Source organism: Phoca vitulina, unplaced genomic scaffold (genome assembly GCF_004348235.1).
Source record: "Phoca vitulina isolate PV1807 unplaced genomic scaffold, GSC_HSeal_1.0 scaffold6, whole genome shotgun sequence".
NCBI lineage: Eukaryota > Metazoa > Chordata > Mammalia > Carnivora > Phocidae > Phoca > Phoca vitulina.
In genome coordinates this window covers 39,023,382-39,043,304 of record NW_022589709.1, presented here as the reverse complement: position 1 = coordinate 39,043,304, position 19,923 = coordinate 39,023,382, and the positions used below count along the sequence as shown (strand labels likewise).

The 19,923-nt window shown below is 39.2% G+C and overlaps 1 non-coding gene across 1 annotated transcript; it reads right to left on the bottom strand.

Annotated features, from left to right (window-relative positions):
* Positions 1-19,232: 19,232 nt before the first annotated feature.
* On the bottom strand, positions 19,233-19,335 carry LOC116632545. Its single transcript, XR_004299460.1, has one exon. It is a non-coding gene; the product is annotated as a U6 spliceosomal RNA (small nuclear RNA).
* Between the last annotated feature and the right edge of the window lie 588 nt (positions 19,336-19,923).

Genomic DNA, 19,923 nt, shown 5'->3' with positions numbered 1-19,923 from the left:
AAATATGGATAGATGCTACAGTTCATATTTTTGCAGCTCATCTTTGTGTTCTATTTGTGTTGTTGACTTGCCTCCTCTTTCGCCCTCAGCCGAGGTTTACCTATACCTTCATCCCTGAGAAAGCTGACACCTTGCCCATATTTCCTGTATTGTGTGGTTGTGGATTTCCTTTAACTTTTAACACTGGAAATGGCAGTAGTTAGAGTACCTCAGAAGACCACTGGACTTCCATTAACACTTTTTTAATCGCACTGTGTAATAGCAACACTATTTTCCCGTTATAGCTAGCATCAGTCATTCCTGTCATACCATAACCTCTTTTTGACTGCTGATCTGTGGCTTCAGAATTGGAAATGAAGAAGTGGCAGTCTCAACTTTCAGTTCAATTAAACCAGTCTTGATGCCCTGTGAATCAAGTAGAGCCCTCATACTAGTGAAGCCTGAAAGGACTGGAGTAGGGTGCAACATTTTTGTAAGTGAGGCATCAGTTGAATTTATTTAAGGTATCACTCCCAGTTCTGCCCCTTGCTTACCAGATTCACACATTCTAGCTGTGGAATTGTCAGTACCATAAATGGTGACGGAACTGTGGTGGTTCAGAGCACACACCATATCTTAGATTAGCACCACAACTTCACGGACTGTTGTCTCCAAACTGACATTCCAAAATTTTGTAAGGTCAACTGCTGCTGGATCATGGGAATGTATGGTAAAGCCAGTGATTCCATAAACATTAATCCATTTTCTTCTTCCACCATAAAAAAGTTTCTTGATCAGAAGGTATGTTGTGTTGCGTCACCTGGGTGGTGCAGTCAGTTAAGTGTCTGACTCCTAGTTTGGCTCAGGTCATGATCTCAAGGTCATGAGATTGAGCCCCACTTTGGGCTCTGTGTTCAGCACAGAGTCTGCTTGAGACCCTCTCCCTCTGCCTCTTTCCCCACGCTGCATGTACTTTCTCGCCCTCAAATAAATAAACATATCTTTAAAAAAAGTTACATCGTTTCATACTTCATATAGAGAATATATTTGGTAGATCTACAAATGGTGATTCTGGCAGAAGCATGGTGGGCAAACACAAATACAGAATAGTTAATAATTAATAATCATTATTATCCCCAAATAATTGCACTCTTCATTATAGAAGGAGTCCAGTATAATCAATAGGCCACCAGAAGGCTGGCTGGTCTCCAGACAGTATGGAAATTTAAATGTTGCTGGTTCAAGTCTAGCAGGGGGCAATATCATCCTAAAATGTATTTAGTGTTTTTGTTGTTGTTTTGTTTTGTTTTGTTTCTCAGAGCCAGTTCTGGTTTGGGTGTTTTGGGAAGATTTCCTTGGTTTCTTAAGCTGAATTCTGGTTCTTCAGCTCTCCCAATGATTCAATGACTTACCCTATATGCTATGTACTGTCTAATTCAATTAGTATTATTTTAAGTGCTTATAACTAAGTAATAAGTAACCTTGAAATAGATGCTTTTATGTAAGGTGGTTATGAATCAACATTCCACAAATTGAATATTCATCTCATTGCTTACTCCAAAGCACCAAATAGCTATCTGATAGGCATCTGACTCTCAACATGTCCAAAATATAACTCTTGATTTTCCACCTTTCCTCCCCATCTTTGTTAGTTTATGATGCCACCATGCTCCCTGTTGCTCAGACCCAAAACCATGGTCTTCACTTCCTTACTTTTTCTCATCATTTATAGACCCACATCTAGCAAGTCCTTCCTTCCAGCCTTGCTTTCAAAATTTGATCTGAATCCACATATCACCCCAATTTCCACCTCATCAGAGCCTTCATCATCTCTTACCTGGACCATTGCCTTAAGACTTATAACTAGTTTCTCTGTTTTTCACTCTTTTCCCATATGGTCTATTCAGCACACAGCTGCCAAAGTGATGTTTAAAAAATTTAAGTCAGACCATACCATTCCTGTTATGGATTGAATGTTTGTGTCCTCCCCGCCCCCCCACCCCAAAATTTCTGTGTTCAAGTTTTAAAATCCCATATGGCTATATCTGAAGATGGGCCTCTGAGGAGTAATTAAGTTTAAATGAAGTCTTCAAGATGGGGCCATGATCTGATGTGATTAGTATTTTTATAAAAAAAAAAAAGATACCATTAACAACAAAATACCTGAAAGAGAAAACAATCCCATTTAAAATAGCATCAAAAATAATAAAATAATTAGGAAAAAGTTTAACCTAGGGGATGAAAGATCTGTGCACTAAAAACTCTTTAAGATTTTAATGGAAGAAATTGAAGAGGACACAAATGAAAAGCTATCCTGTGTTCATGAATTGAAACAATATTGTTAAAATGTCCATGCTACCTAAAGCCACCTATAGATTTAATGCAATCCCTATCAAAATTCCAATGGCACTTTTCACAGAAATAGAAAATTCTGAAATCCATATGGAACCACAAAAGACCCAAAATAGCCAAAGCAGTCCTGCAAAAGAACAAAGCTGGAGACATCATACTTTCTGATCCCAAACTATATTAGAAAGCTGTAGTAATCAAAACAATATGGTACTGTCCTAAAAACAGATACACAGACCAATGTAACAGGATCAAGAACCAAGAAATAAACCCTTGCATATATAGTCAACAAATATTTCACAAGGGAACCAAGAATACTCAATGGGGAGAAGATAGTCTCTTCAATAAACTGGTGTTTGGAAAACTGGATAATCACTTTGAAAGAATGAAATAGAACCTCCTGTTACATCAGTCACAAAAATTATCTTAAAATGCATTAAAGACTTAACTATAAGACCTGAAACTGAAAACTCATAGGAAAAAAAAAACATGGAAAAAGCATCTTTTTTTTTCTTTTAAGATTTTATTTATTTGAGAGACCACAAGAGAGCACAAGCAGGGGGGAGGGGCAGAGGGAGAGGGAGAAGCAGACTCCCTGCTGAGCAGGGAGCCAGATGCGGGGCTTGATCCCAGGACCCTGGAATCATGACCTGAGCTGAAGGCAGATGCTTAACCAACTGAGCCAGCCAGGCACCCAGGGAAAAAGCTTCTTTACATTGTCTTGGCAATGATTTTTTGGATATGATAACAAAAGCAAAAATCAACAAGTGGGACTACATCAAACTAAAAAGCTTCTGCACAGCAAAAGAAATCATGAAGTGAAAAGGCAACCTACAGAATGAGAGAAAATATTTGTAAATCATAAATTTGATAAGGGGTTAATATCCAAAGAATATAAGGAACTCATATAATGCAACAGCAAAAACACCAAAAAACCAAAAACAGAAAAACCAATCCAAATAAAAAATGAATAGAAGATCTGAATATAGATGTTTTTCTAAAGACGACATACAAATGGCCAAGAGGTATATGAAAAGGTATTCAACATCACTGATCATCAGGGAAATGCAAATCAAAAACAATGAGATATTGCCTCACACCTTTAGAATGGCTGTTGTTAAAAAGAAATAACAAGTGTTGGTGAGGTTGTAGAGAAAAAGGAACCCCTCTACACTGTTGGTGGGAATGTAAATTTGTACAGCCACTGGGAAACAGTATGGAGGTTCCTCAAAAGATTAAAAATAGAACTATCATGTGATCCAGTAATTCCACTTCTGAGTATATATCCAGAGGATATGATAATAGGATCTCAAAAAGATGTCTGCAACCCCATGTTCATGGCAGCATTATTCACATTAGCCGAGATACAGGAATAACCTAAGTGTCTGTCTGTGGATGATTGGACAGAGATGTGGTATGGGTGTGCACGCACGCACACAGATGCAGACGCGTGCACTATGGGATATTATTCAGCCACAGGAAGGAAGGAAATCCTGCTGTTTGCGACAACGTGGATGGATCTTGAGGGTGTTATGCTAAGTGATAAGCCAGACAGAGAAAGACATACTGTGTGATCTCATTTATATGTGGAATCTAAAAAAACTGAATGCATAGAACCAGAGAGTAGAATGGTAGTTTCCAGGGGCTGGGGTGTGTGAAGAATGGGAAGATGTCAGTCAAAGGGTACAAACTACTAGTTAGAAGACAAATAAGTTCTGGGGATCTAATGTATAGCATAGAGACTGTAGATAACAACACTGTATTACATATTTCAAAATTACTATGGGAGTAGATCTTAAATGTTCTCACCACACTCACATAAGTGGTAATTATGTGAAGTAATGGAGGTGTTAATTAACCCTATTTTGGTAATAATTTTGCAGTATGTAAGTATATCAAATCATCATGTTGTATACCTTAAACTCACACAGAATCATATGTCCATTATATTCTCAAAGCTGGAAAAAAAAAAAAAGGTACTGGCACTTGCCTGCTCTCTCGCTTTGCCCTGTTTGCAAGTACAAACTGATGAAAAGCTCTGTGACAACGTAGTGAGAAGGTAGCTGTCTGCAAGCCTAGAAGAGGGTCCTCCCCGGAAAATGCCCACGCCAGCACCCTGACTTGGAACTGCCAGCCTTCAGAACTGTGAGAAACTACATTTCTGTTGTTGAAGCCACACGGTCGTAGTATTTTGTTAGGGGAGCCTGAGCTGACTAATACAGCTCCCCACTTAGACATGTAGAACAAATTGCAATTTGCACTATAACTTCAAAAGCCCAACCTTGTCCTAACTTGCCTGCCAACAGCTTCTCCCGCGCTCACTTAGCACCAGGTACCCTGGCTCTCTTGGTGTTCTGTAAACACGCTGTGCACAGTGCCTTCCCATTTCAAGGGCTGTGCACTTGCTTTCCCTTTGCTCGAGTCAGCTTCCCCAGGCCTCACAGCCCAGCGCCTTGCTTCATTCTGATCTCTAGTACCCTCTCGGTACCTCCCACTCATGCTCCATCACATTATCCTCACACAGCTTCTTCATAATGCTTATCCCCACCAAAAATTACATATTATTTTACTTGTTTTTCTAAAATATCTTCCCCCCCCGCCCCCAAGGGCACCTGGGTGGCTCAGTTGGTCTGCCTTCAGCTCAGGTCATGATCCCAGGGTCGGGATCAAGCCCCGCATCAGGCTCCCTGCTCAGCGGAGAGCCTGCTTCTCCCTCTCCCTCTGCCACTCCCCCTGCTTGTGCTTGCTCTCTCCGCCTCTCTCTCCCTCCCTGTGTCAAATAAATAAATAAATAAAATCTTAAAATATCTTCCCCACTGATAGATGAACTCCATGTGGGCAAGAATATAGTCTGGGGGCGCCTGGGTGGCTCAGTCATTGAGCGTCTGCCTTCGGCTCGGGTCATGATCCCAGGGTCCTGGGATCGAGACCTGCATCAGGCTCCCTGCTCCGCGGGAAGCCTGCTTCTCCCTCTCCCACTCCCCCTGCTTGTGTTCCCTCTCTCGCTGTGTCTCTCTCTGTCAAGTAAATAAAAAAAAAAAAAAAAAGAATATAATCTGTCTTGTGTACCATTGTGTTCTAGACATGTTCTTATTGAAAAGTCTAGTCTTCCTTTTTTTTTTTTTAAAGATTTTATTTATTTATGTCAGAGAGAGAGTAAGTGAGAGAGAGCAGGAGCAGGGGGAGTGGGAGAGGGAGAAGCAGGCTCTCTCCTGAGCAGGGAGCCCGATGTGGGGCTTGATCCCAGGACCCTGGGATCATGACCTGAGCCGAAGACAGACGCTAAACCGACTGAACCACCCAGGCGCCCCCCAAATGTTGTTTTAAAAAGGCCAAAACAGTTTGGAAAAAAAAAAAAATTTGCACATGAAGCAACAGGCAAAGTTTTAAAAACTATATACTAAACGAAATAACCGTCTAGGAAAAATCAGTAACATTTAAAGTCAAACGGTTTGCTAAAAATACAACACTGCTGAGTAATACATAGCATGACTTTGCCAGAAATACATAGAAAGGGAAAGCCCTCAGCTTACTATTTATGATAGAAACACCTAAAAAACTCCTCTTAATGGACTATAAAAGAAAACTAGATGTTTAAATATAGTTGCCTTGACCAACTTATCCTGTCGTTAGCTTTAACCCTTTGGCCTCGTCCCAGGAATTTTTGTTGCCGTAATGCAGCATTTGTAAAGAAAAGAAATGGTGTGCACCTATAATGCCTTTAGGTTGACAGTGTGATTAAGATTAGCAGCTGGAGACAAAGCAAACCGCAGCTGGAGATTCCTGTAGTTTAGTAAACTCTCCCTCTACACCCCTCCCAGCGATAGCGTAGCTGCTGTGAGCAATGCAGTGAGGCCTTTTGCTCACACACACAGTTTAGCCAAGAGTGGGTGGCTTCAAGCAGCCAGGAAGACAGGCTTAAATTGGCAACGTCGTTTTCCTGATTTGACCCCATGACTGAAGCATCTTGCTGTGGGATTTGGGTCAATCAGCACGTATTTATCCAGTGCTGACTTTGTGTCCAGAACACTCTTAACTCAGCAGGATGACACAGGCAGAGGCAAGGGGGAAAAAAGGCACAATAACAAAAAGTGAGGTTTAAGAAATTTTATTACATTGAAGAAAGTTTGCGTGCCATTGAAAGTAGGAGATAAGCGTAGGTTTACAGATACATGGGTAAGGAATCATGTACAGCTGTAATGTATTGATTTAAACCAGATGTGTCTATCAAATGTATGCTAAATATACTGGATAAATAGTATTTTTTTAAAACTTGTAACTGGGCGCCTGGGTGGCTCAGTTGGTTAAGCGACTGCCTTCGGCTCAGGTCATGATCCTGGAGTCCCGGGATCGAGTCCCGCATCGGGCTCCCTGCTCAGCGGGGAGTCTGCTTCTCCCTCTGATCCTCCCCTGTCTCGTGCGCTCTCTCTGTCTCATTCTCTCTCTCAAATAAATAAATAAAATTTAAAAAAAATAAAAATAAAATAAAATAAAATAAAATAAAACTTGTAACTGTTATTTCCCAGTGAGAACTATAGGGATGGCATGGCTGTTTAATGATATTAAATTCTGTATATCACCCCTCCCCTAAAAGTTCTCATCTTTTCGAAATTAAACAGTTATTTGAAAATGCTTAAAAGTTCAAATGTGAGGTCCAGCCAAGCATTACCAGATAGTGCCTAGAATTCTAGTGATTCCTAAAATGCACTCTCCTGGCAAAGAGAAGATGGTGTCAAGGCCTACATCAAAGAAGAACCCATCACTATGGGGGCCTCTCATGTCAGAGATCATTTCACCTGCTGTCCCCACTCCTTTCACATCCTTGACTTTCAAACCTCCTCCTCTAGTCTTGCAGCCCTATTTCTGGTCCAGGAGAGACTAGACCAAGCCACGTGCACTTAACTGCAGAAATGTCATAGTATTTTATGTGTGGAGCAAGTCCTCCTAACTAGGAACCCTTGACATATAAAACCACTATGGTTTCACACCATCAGATACATCAGTAAAGTGACTGAGATTAAGTTGCTACTTTTCACATCCCTTGGCCTCTTAGCAGTGACCATGTCTCCTACCTCACAGATAATTGAAGTAAATAGGTGTTTAACCAGCTCATGGTTCATTTTTCTTATCTCAAGAGTTTGCCCCTTCACTGAAAGTTATATTCTTTGGTTCAAAAGTGGGTCCCCTATTCTCTCTAGTAATATTTTGGGTCAGCGATTGTTTCCTTAGAAAACTATCTTTCAGTATAACCTTTCTTCCCCCTATAAAACACATTTTATCTCACTACTATAAAAAATACAATTAAAATACTTTTCCTCAACGCCACACTCCCTTCCCAGCTGGCTGCCCTGTTTCTCTACCCCTCCCTCTTGTTCATAGCTGAACTCCATGAAGGAATGGGCTTCAATCTCTGGTTACTTTTCTTTATATCCCATTTTCTCTTCTTTCCTTTTAGCTCAGTTTCTCACACTTCTCTGGTAAAACTTATCAAAGACTTTCCTATTTCCAAATCCCTTGGTCTTTTTAGTTCTCACCTTACTTAAATTATCTGTTGTGCTTCTGCCATGGACACTTCCATCTTCACTGTCACCTCCCTTGTTGCCAGAAAATTTCTCTGACCACTCTTTCTTTATCTTCTTTACGGGTGCCTGCTATTTAAATGCTGGTATTTATTTATTTTTTATTACTCTCCAATATTTTCCTAGGAAAGAGTATGCGTGCATAACACCTAGGCCCATTTCCTTATATGTGTACCCGTATTCTTCACCACGTAGCCGGTTGCCTCTTCACGCTCTCCATCTTGCAGCCGCAGATCAAGCAAGCTCAACATGTCCTGAGCAGAGATCCCTTCTCTCAAAACTTCATCCCCAGTCTCTTTTTCCTTATTTTAACAAATGTCAACTGCTGTTTCTATGCCAAATGGTTTCTTGCCTCTTTTTATCTATTGTCTTTCCTCTCTTGAGATTACACTTTTGTCGTACTTGTCTGCCTAGGAATACTTACCCATCTTCAAATTTGAGAATTGCCTCTGTCGTGAAGCATTACCAGCCTGACCTAGAAAACATGACCACTGAGGGCTGCCACCTAACACTTAAAGAGATGTCTAGGATAGTACGTGTAGTACTGAACTGTGAAGAAGCATGTTGTAGGGAGAGGGAAGAACACGGGAAGAAAGCCCTAAGATAAGAAGGAACATGGGGCTTTTGAGGGACCATGAGGGCTCAGTGTAGCGGAGCACTAAGTTGTAGGAATGGTGGCATAAAAAACAATTGAAGAAGGTGAAGTCTTAATCAGGCAGGGCCTTGAGGGCTATGGTAAAAATGTTTGCATTGTATCCTAACTACCATGGGAAGCCAAGAATTTCTCTAAGGCTGGAAGTGGCAAGATCCAAATTAGGTTTTAAAGTCATCTCTAAGGCTGCAGTATAAATAGATTTTAGGGAAGCAAGATTATTAAAGAGGCAGCTAGTTAGAAAGTCATTACAGTAATTCAGCTGAAAAATAATAGTCACTTAGCCTGGGATGGTAATAGAAATGATAGAGAACATTCAACATTTTTAACCAATTCTCTCTCACTAGCAGACAGATGAGACTATGTTGCTTGATTAAACTAACAATCTGTTTCAGGATGTTCCATGGTCATTACTGGCTGCATCCTGTGACCATCTGGAGACCAGAATGACCAGCCAAACCTTGTGTCTTTGCACACACACAAAAACAACTTTCACAAAATTCACTGGCATGTTCCTTAAAGTTTGCTGTGTTCTTTGAACTCTTCTGACCTTGGGAAAACGCTTTGCCCACAGAAAACTTTTCAGCCAATTGAGTTTGGACTCTTCTTAAAGGTCACATGGACTTATGTATTAAAAATACTATTTTGTACATTTATATTTCCTTTGTTGGCTCCAGATACGGAATTTCTCTCAGAGCTAACAAAGAATAAAGGGAGATAATGAAGAAAATGAATTTTAGGGACCAAATATCTAGTCTACTCTGAATTCAAAGCTTATAGCCTTAGTTGCAAAGACGTTTCATTATTAAATCAGTTATGCAATGTTCATTCCATAAATATTTATTGAGAACTGATGGTGATCTCAGATTCATGCTAGATGTTACAGATGACAAAGCCATTGCCCTCCTAGGAACTATCAGGCTATCAGATAGAGACTTTTTGTTAATAATAAAGCAATTTACTGCCCCCCCCCCCAAGATAACTAAATTTTTAAAATATGAGAAAGAAAAGTATAGCTTTATTTACTACTGTCTTTATATAATTGAAGCCAAATGAAAAAACCTAGACTATTTTCTAATGACTTTTAATACTGTATACTGTGAATCTGGATTATTGAATTCATCTGAGTTGGCTATCTTCCTACTGTCCAGCCCATATCTGCTAAATAGGTACCGATTTTCTCTTAAGCTGTTTCTGCAGTGGATCTAAAATGATTTCTTGGGGCGCCTGGGTGTCTCAGTCGTTGGGCGTCAAACTCTTGATTTGGGTTCAGGTCATGATCTTAGGGTCCTGGGATTGAGCCCCACGTTGGGCTTCACACTCAGAAGGGAGTCTGCTTGGGATTCTCTCTCTCCCTTTCCCTGTCTCCCAGCTTGCACTCTCCCTCTCTCTCAAATAAATAAATAAATCTTTAAAATAAATTAAAAAAATAAAATGATTTCTTACATTCCTTTTATAATATAGTAACCATAAAAATAAATAAATATGAAAAGTTGTTGAAAATAAAAGTATACCTATATGGGAATATAAATTCCCTGTGACCACTTTTAAATATTTTAAAAGAAATTCTCAGTAAAAATGTGGATCTCCAGAACAGGGAAGGAAAACCATCTTAATTCATTGCACTGTTGAAAGTTGTCTTCTCTGGGACTTTTATTTTATTTTATTTTATTTTTTTTATTTATTTTTATTTTTTTAAAGATTTTATTTATTTATTTGACAGAGAGAGAGATAGCGAGAGCAGGAACACAAGCAGGGGGAGTGGGAGAGGGAGAAGCAGGCTTCCCGCTGAGCAGGGAGCCCGATGTGGGGCTCGATCCCAGGACCCTGGGATCATGACCTGAGCCGAAGGCAGACGCTTAACGACTGAGCCACCCAGGCGCCCCTTCTCTGGGACTTTTAGGCATGACTGAGTTTACTCCTTAAAATCAGGTTCATTAATGGCAACCTCATTTGACTCTGAGGGAAGTTACCATTTCTTATTAGCTAAACTGCTAGCAAGATATTTTCTTAATTATTTACATTAAGTTATAACATATCTGAAACACTTTTAATGCTTATTAAATGAGGTACACTTTTTTTTTAATGCCAGGTTTGTATGTACCTTGTCTCTGTTTCCGATTTTAATGGTTACTGTAAAATCGCAAGTGAATCCTGAAAACTTTCAATCATTGGACCTTCTCTACCAATCAGTTCATTCATTTATTCAGCAAATATTCATTATCTTTCATGTGCAGGTCAGAGATAGGCCATACCAGTGGAAATAAAGTCATGAACAAACAGAATGGCCCTTGCCCTCATAGGCCTGCACATCGCAGTGGATAGATATAGATGTATAAGAACAGTGAGAACAATACATCGTGTGACACAGAGTACATGGAGAAAAAAATAACCCAAGGAAGGTGATAAATGGCATATTGATTAATAACAAAATGGTAGTTGTAAGAATAGGCCCCCTTATCATCTGGATATCATAGTGGCTTCACATATTTGAATATATATCTGTTTATTACTTGTAAATAATTATAATAGGTAGGATGCCCTATGGGTTCATATAATCAAAATAACTGGTTCTATATTTTGTCTATCATCAATCAAATTACATATTGAAGATGAGCTATACTAACAATGAGTTTTTCTTTGTAAAGTTCCACTGTGGAACTCAACGGGGTCAAATTATAACATCTTAGAACTTTGTTTCCATTGCTCTGTAGTGGAAACTGGCTTAAATTGGCTCTACAAAGTAGAGAATATAATAACCGGGTCCTTGCCTGTGTATATGCATTTACTTTCCAACTCACATCCTACATTTGAAGGTCTTTTGACCCTTCATATCAAGTTTGGCTGAGGTTCTAGGGAAGACTCTTTTTGTTTCAAATTAGGATAACCTGGAGCCGACTGGAACCAGGGTACTTGATTAGATACTCATTTGATTATATTATATACCCTTTTATAAATACGCTAGATTCCTCAGAACTTCTGTAACTTAAAATTCCTAGTAGGCTGCTGCCAAATTTTCCAAAACTAATTGATCTCACAAAAGATGAAAATACTCTTCAAATACATGACACTTTGAATAATATTTTCCAATTCTAAATTTGACTAGCAAACTCTGAACACCATTTCCAAATTCCATTGCCTTTCTACAATCCGTGTTTCCTCCCCCCCGCCCTAAATAGTGATATGCTGGAAAAGGTTTAATAACTGGCTCTTCTGGGTAAAAAGACCCGACTTACAGTGTATTCCCATTTCTGTGGTATAAGTACTCCTACCATAGCTGATTTTGAACTATCAATATGACATCATTGAAAGTGGAGTTACGGGGGCGCCTGGGTGGCTCAGTCGTTAAGCGTCTGCCTTCGGCTCAGGTCATGATCCCAGGGTCCTGGGATCGAGCCCTGCATCGGGCTCCCTGCTCAGCGGCTGGCCTGCTTCTCCCTCTCCCACTCCTCCTGCTTGTGTTGCCTCTCTCACTGTGTCTCTCTCTGTCAAATAAATAAATAAAATCTTTAAAAAAAAAAAAAAATGGAGTTACGAAGACATGCTCATGGTTGGTTCTCATGAGTCGGGTTGTGCCAGCTCTCTAGCATCCACTGACAAAACACACCTCTGTATCCACTGGAAGGCACATAGAATTTGACCTGTTAAAACTCTTGTTTAACTGTTTCAGGCAGCTTTTTGGGTTATATTGGACATAAGATATGTGAATCTGGAATCTAGTTTATAAACAAGACAACTGCCAAGATGCACTCTTCCTTAGTGTCAACAGTAATGGTTATTAATGATAATTTTATACCTCAAAGGAAAGAACTAAAGATTTATTTGAATTAAAGATTCCTGATGTTTAAATTCTACTCCCCCATCCATTCTTAATTGATAAAACAAACAAACAAACAAAAAAAAACCCTATTATTTTTCACTGAGAGGTAAAGGCTTTATGAAATTTTGTTTTTGGCCTCGCTGCACAGATATACTAGGCAGTTGACTATCAGCTGGCCAGCACATGATTAACATAAAAAGTATTATAAACATAGCAATATTTAATTATAATGTCATTGGTTGTTTTCATTGTTGAAGGACAAAGTGTGTTTGTCTTGAAGATAACTCAAACTGAGCTATTTTGAAATTAAATACAAAATCACCAGTAACAAGTGTTAGCAGAAATAGTAACATTTTAAACTTACAAAATATTACATAATACATTAAAGTTCCATTTCATGCTTGTAAATTACACATGAAATCACACAGTTTTTTGTCATTGCACAGATATGCATGACCTTCAAATTGTAGCCCCTGTACATGCGTGGGAGAGAAGAAATGCTTGATTGTGGGCTTTGAGTAAGCATCACTGATAGCAGCATGTCGCATGTGCTGAGCTGGCAATGAAGAAACTATTCAGAAAATATTTGTTAAGCCATTGTCACACTTATCAGAAATATACAAGATGTTTTCATTTAAACTATTAATTATTTGAACTATGAATCGGAGGTAAACCAAAACCCAGTATCTGTAGTGTTCCATCACATTTTTAGGCAGGCTTTAATATATTATTTCCATCTATACGTCCCCTGTAAAATTATCTGAAAAATGGAAAAAAGTTCTTCATTTAATTATATTGGCCCATCACCCCCAAAATTTTTAGATGATTTTCTAACAGATTACCCAGAATTTTTCATCAAAGTCACTAGTTTAAAACTCTTATTGATCTTATCTCAAAGGATCTGAGCTTAATAGTAATAATGATACCTTTCATTTTAAAGATGTTTAGTGATTCTAGGATTATTAGAATTATCCCCATTTTACACAGGGAAAGAAAGTAACCTTGGGACATGTGACTAGTTAGAACTGGAATGCAGATTTTTTTTTTTTACACTATAAATTCAAAGCATTTTGTAGGCACTTGCTGGAAAACCACATATATTTCATATCTTATTTTCTACAGCCTTTCCCAAAATTTAGCATATAATATGAAATGTCCATTAATATTCTATCTTCATAAATATTGATGTTTTGAAGGTTCCCACTTCTTACATTATATTTGATTTCTAGTAGAACTCTTACCTTTTCTCGGTGTCTTACAATGGCCTTTTGCATTTTCATGTAAATGATACCTTATCAAGTTGTACACACAAACACTAGAATTGGAATGGGAGGTAGAAAAGTGTGCTAGGGAAGGAGAAGAGGAAGAGAGTTTGGGTGATTTTGTGGGGTATGTGTCAAGCACAGTGGCCAAGAGATCCACACCTACAAATTTGTGTTTCTCTGCTAAGTTGTATCAGGCAAAGGGAAGAAAAACAAAAAATTGATGCCCCCCTTTTCCTCTAATAAGCTCAACTTCTCTGTAAGGTTGTTTTCTGTAGCAGCTAACTACAGTACTATGTCTCCAAAGATGGTGATCCTGTTCCCTACCACTTGGGGTCATTGAGAAAGAGACTAACATTAGAGTCAGGATTTCCTCATTCGGTGGAAAAATCCATGCTTAGCACCATGCAGTTTTAAGGCTGTATGAGGAATGCAGTTGAATAACATTGGCTGGAAAAAGGAACAATACACTTCGCTTTAGACTCTAAATGACCAAATTTCCAGAGATTCCATTTTAGGGACTGTCAATCAGGAGCAGCATTGAGGAGCTAAATGTGTGCATGTCTGGACTCCACGGCTGCTAAAAATGTTCCAGCTGCCAAACGGGAAGTGAATGTTTCGTCAGCGTGCAGCTGAGGGTTAAACGAGGACAGCCGGGCTGGGTACACTGCCATAGTTGCCTGTGTATGTTCACCTCATGCTATAGGATTCCTTTCCCACCAGTCAGCTCCATCTTTCTCTCCTTTATGCTTAATAAGTATTCATACATTTAAATTTAAATGTAATTTTTTGTGTATTTTTGTGGGTGTTTAGATGTTTTATATGTCTTTTTGAGATAAAGCTTGTTAAGGTTAGAGATAATCCCTGGTTTGCTTACAACTCATGTGATCTGATTCACCATAATGTGAACTACGGAAGAGGGCCATGTTGCAGAGCAAGGTGTTGGTTAATTTCCTCCACTCAAGGGGGGAAGTGCATGGCAGACTATGATCTAATTCTAGAGGGTCTACAGGTTCAGATTTAATGGCTTAATATAAGTGATAACATAAACTTGAGGACCCATTTGGTACAGAAATTCTTACTTAAGACCTTTTCTCAACAACAGCAAAAATCTCTCAGTGGGATAACTAAGAAAAAAGGAAATAGTAAAGAAACTTGGCTCCCTTTGCACTAACTCTGGATGAGGGTAGGAAGTCCTGATGATATTTAACCTCAGGGTAGCTGTCAACCCGAGTTTAGGGTCAGAATTGATACTCTGTATATGGCTCAAAATGCCCAAACTAAAAATTTACATTAATGTGGTCCTGGATTGGCAGTGTTCCTGGGTAGAATGTATGGAAAAATGCAGATGTTTTAAATCCAAGTCTCAAAGAGCTCTCACAAATACATTTCCAAGAAACAGGAGTACAGAATGAAAAATCTCAGAACATAGTACAGAACAAGCCACTTACAAGTAAGAGAAACAAAAACAAGAAAACGGAGTATCATCACCACAACAAAAATGAAAGGCCATATGTTGAAATTATAGGCTATGGAGTATATGATAACAAGCATGTTTAATATGTTTAAAGAAATTATTTTTAAAGAACTAAATAGAAATTCTAGGAATAAGATATATAATAATTAAAATTAGAAACTCTGCATACGGGGCGCCTGGGTGGCTCAGATGGTAAGCATCTGCCTTTGGCTCAGGTCATGATCCCAGGGTCCTGGGATCAAGTTCCGCAGAAAGCCTGCTTCTCCCTCTCCCACTCCCCCTGCTTGTGTTCCCTCTCTCGCTGTCTCTCTCTGTCAGATAAATAAATCTTTAAAAAAAAAAAAAAAAGAAATTCTACATAACAATTTAAAAGCAGTTTATAGACACAGAAGAGTGAATAAGTAAGCTAGATGATTAAAAAAATTTTCCAGAATTCTGCACAGTGATATGTACATTAAAACTGCTAGTAGGAGATACAAATATATTTAAGTGTAGCTGAAAGTATGCTAGTACTGTAAAAGATACAAATCTTCACATTGAGGTACATAAGGAACTCCAAGCAAGAGAAGTGAAATCCATCCCTAAACTTGTCACAGTTAAACTGCAGAACATCAAGAATAAAAATAAAGGTTTTTTTTTTTTAACAAGAACAAAAAGAATGAGAAATCTGACTAGGAATCTGAAACTAGATGGACTTAGCAGAACTCAGGAAGCTTCCTACTCTGAAATGACAGTAGAGAAAGTAGAAAAAGCAACCCAGGATATACCTCAAAACCCACAAACAGCCCGGCACTGGCAGTATCTGATAATTTTGGAAGTGGGAATAAAGTTGGGCCTAAAAAAGGAGGATTGACTCAATGTTGAAGAATTAGTAAGATACCCAAAGCCTTGTAACTCATATAGCCAGGGGATTGCTATTTTTCTTCTTCAGCAGAGCACTGGAGGTGTCTCCCCCAGAGGAGAGAACACAGTGTTTCTTGACTAGAGGTCTCAGGGCACAGCTGAGCAATGAAAACCTAACCAATTAAATGAAATGTTTACATCGTGGCTATGCAGATACCACCATTCCTCCACCAGCCTCTTGGCTCTGAAACATTAGCAAATCAGGTTTGACTGGCAAGGAAGGAGAAAGGAAGAATCTGTCCTGGGGTCCTCACAAGCACCCATAGGCACAGATGCCAGCCGTTCCCCAGTGAAATGGTTTAACCAAAACACCTTGAAGTAAACTTGTGGTCAGTAAGCCCCCTGCATGGACGTGGAGCTCCAAATGTTTTTTTAACACCCCGTTCTTAAATGACAGCTAGCAGCCAGGGATCATTATGAGGTATTGAGGAGTATCAGAAGCAGACCTAAAACAAAGAAACATAAAAAAGCATTCTTTTTTTTTTTTTTTTTTTAAAGTTTTTTTTTTTTTTTTTACAAAGGGAGACACAGGGAGAGAGGGAACACAAGCGGGAGGGGGGGGGGGGGGGGAGAGGGAGAAGCAGGCTTCCCGCAGAGCGGGGAGCCCGATGTGAGGCTCGATCCCAGGACCCTGGGATCATGACCTGAGCCGAAGGCAGACGCTTAACGACTGAGCCACCCAGGCGCCCCAAAAAAACATTCTTAAGAAAACAAACCACACGAAGAAGAGAAAAATATGTGTTTAAGTTATTTTATATATTCAGAGCGATAAATAACATAGTGCAGCTGTAAAAAAAATAAGATGCTTTATTAAAAGGACAGGAAAAAGGAGCTGTGTAAGAAAAACCACTAGTTTTCCCCTCCTGAGCCTTTCTCCTGTACTACTCACACAGAGCACTTCTCTGTGTCACTTCTGAGACTTCTGGTCACTAGATGTGTGCCGAATTTTCCCCAAACCGAACAATTCTCCATGACACCAGTTGGGTGTTCTGCAATTTAACTCTATTCTGACACTATCTACCTGGAGAGAGTATCAGATCCAACAGGATACAGGCTCAGTCCCACAAGACTGATCCCCACTTCAGATGCTAATCACAAATAGGGATTCCCAAGTTACCCACAATTTTGGTCAGATTTGGCTACAAATTAGAGGTTCCCATGACTTCCCCTCAAGTTTGATTAATTTGCTAGAGCAGCTTCTGGAACTCAGGGAAACACTTATTACGTTTACCAGTTTATTAAAGGATATGATAAAGGATATAGATGAAGAGATACATAGGAGGAGTTCTGAGAGGGTTTTGAGGGCAAGAGCTTCTGTCCCTGTGTAATTTTGGGGTATGTCACCCTCCTGGTGTGGATGTATTCACCAACGGGGAAGTGCTCTGAACCCCCATATTATTGGGATTTTATGGAGGCTTCCTCATGTAGGCATGATCAATTATTAATTCCATTTTCAGCTTCCCTCCCATCTCTAGGAAAGTGGGAGTGGGGCTGAAAATTCCAAGCTTCTAATCATGGCTTGGTCTCTCTGGCGACCAACCCCCATCCAGCAACCTCCCTAGAGTCACCTCATTAGAACAAAAGATGTTCCTGGTGCTCTTCTAAGTTTCCTAAGCACTTCTGTGCCAGGAACCAGGAGCAGAGACCAATATATTATCTCACAGGAGCCACTGAAAATTATAAACATAACATAAATTAGACTTAAAGCAGAGATAAGAAAATCTCTCAGAAAGTAGAGCAAAAAAGGCAGAGAGATAAAAAAATAAGAGAAAATAAAAGAAAGTTAAGACACCATCCCATCATATCCAAAATTCAAGTAGGGAATGTAGACAAACAGCAAAAAAAGTAATATAATAGTATTTCATAGAGCAGAAGTTCAGGAATTTCCAGATTGGAAAGGCTCGCAGAGTGCCCAATACACGGATAAAAATAAACCCACAACAAGATGCATCATTGTAAAATTTCAAAACACCAGGGGCAAAGAGCTTCCATAGAGGGTGAAAAGCAGGTTAACACACAAAGGCTAGAGAAGCAGAATGGCATCAGATGTCTGAACAGCAATCCTAGACGCCAAACAGGAATGGAACAGTGCCTTCAAAATTCTGCGGCAAAGTTATTTCAACTTAGAACTCTATATTCAGTCAAACTGTCAACATTAGAGAGGCAAACACAGAGGGGCTGTTAAGGTAGGAGTAATGCTTTATTTTTCAGGTTTGCTGGAGATTAAGTATGCATTTTATTATTCTTTAAGCCTTACAGGTATGTTCTATATATTATTTAAACTCTAACCTATCACAGAATTTAAACAACCCAAAAAAGTAGCCAGTAGGGCAAAATGTTAGAATTTAGGAGTTGAACGATGGGTACACGCATGTTCTGTTATTCTCTGTACCTTTTGCGTACTTCATGCATATTATGATAAAATATTTTAAGAAGACTTTTAAAGAGTAAAGGTTGGGAGGGAATGTGGTATGGCAGAAGAGAATGAGTGACAGCACACTAATAGAACATTCTCTTCCTCCAGATTTGTAAGAAGTGTTCTCCACGGGGGGGGGGCTCTTATTCCTACCAACTTATTTTACCATTTTTATACTTACAGTACTAAGCAGATGGACTCAAGGAGTCGTCTCTTCCACTTACAAACCATCACAACGTGACCTTTTTTGTCAAGTTATAGACCTCTTGGCTTGTTACGTATGCTGTACCAAATGCATCTTGGTGTCTTTCTTTTTCAGGTATTATTAGAAGTAGGTAGGCTATCACACCCCCATGGATGCTGTCTTACAGTTTATTACCTTGTGTAGGCTTTGGGTTCAGACCAGCTGGGCTCTTACCATCTAGTAGTATTGCCTTGAGTAAGTTTCTGTCTTCTTTTTCAGTGTCCTCATCAGTACACTGGGAATAATGATAGTATCTAACTCGTAGAGCTTTTGTGAGAATTACTGTTAACTATTGTCATTATCATTATTTGCAAATGGCAAGGTCGTACTGTCTTAAACTAAAAGTGGTCATCATAGTCCTCTTAACACCGATAAATAAATGCATAATGAACATTTTTAGTTGTAAGCTTAGATATAAATATAGCCACACCGCAGAGAGACTAATAAAAGAATCATAAAACAAATATAAATATGGCAACCCTAAGGATTGGTGGAAGGCACTACTAAGAGGATATCTGAACTATGGATCTGTTCATTTTATTTATTTTTATTTATACAGAGAACATTTCATGAATTTGTGTATCATCCTTGTGCAGGGGCCATGCTAATCTTCTCTGTATTGTTCCAATTTTAGTATCTGCTGCTGAAGCAAGCACCTGTTCATTACTTTTGAAATTCTGCTGGTACTTTTTTTTTTTTCAGTTAACACTCTTGATCCTATTATAGTGCAAAAAATTTGACGTACAGCTAAGGACTTTTAATTTGCTAAAAGATACATATTACCAAAAAAGAAGGAAAAATGAAGATGGCCTTGCCTCCTTAGGAACCAAAATCGTTCGTGGGGCACCTGGATGGCTCAGTCGATTGAGCGTCCAACTCTTTGATTTCGGCTCAGGTCATGCTCTCAGGGTCGTGAGAGTGAGCCCAGGTCAGGCTCTGCTTAAGATTCTCTCTCTCCGTCTCCCTCTGCCCCTAAAAGAAAAAAAAAGAGAGAGAGAGAGAGAGATTGACCAAAATTGTTTGGCTAAAGTCTCACACAGTGGTAGAGTAGCCTAAGTACTAATACATATAGTCAGTGGTTGCCTCACTGAATAGGTTGTGTAGGTCACAATAGTCATCAAAAATAATATTAAATGCAACATTTAAAAGATCAGCTGAACTGAATAAAAACATGTTTGTGGGGCACCTGGATGGCTCAGTCGGATAAGCATCCGACTCTTGATCTCACCCCAGGTCTTGATC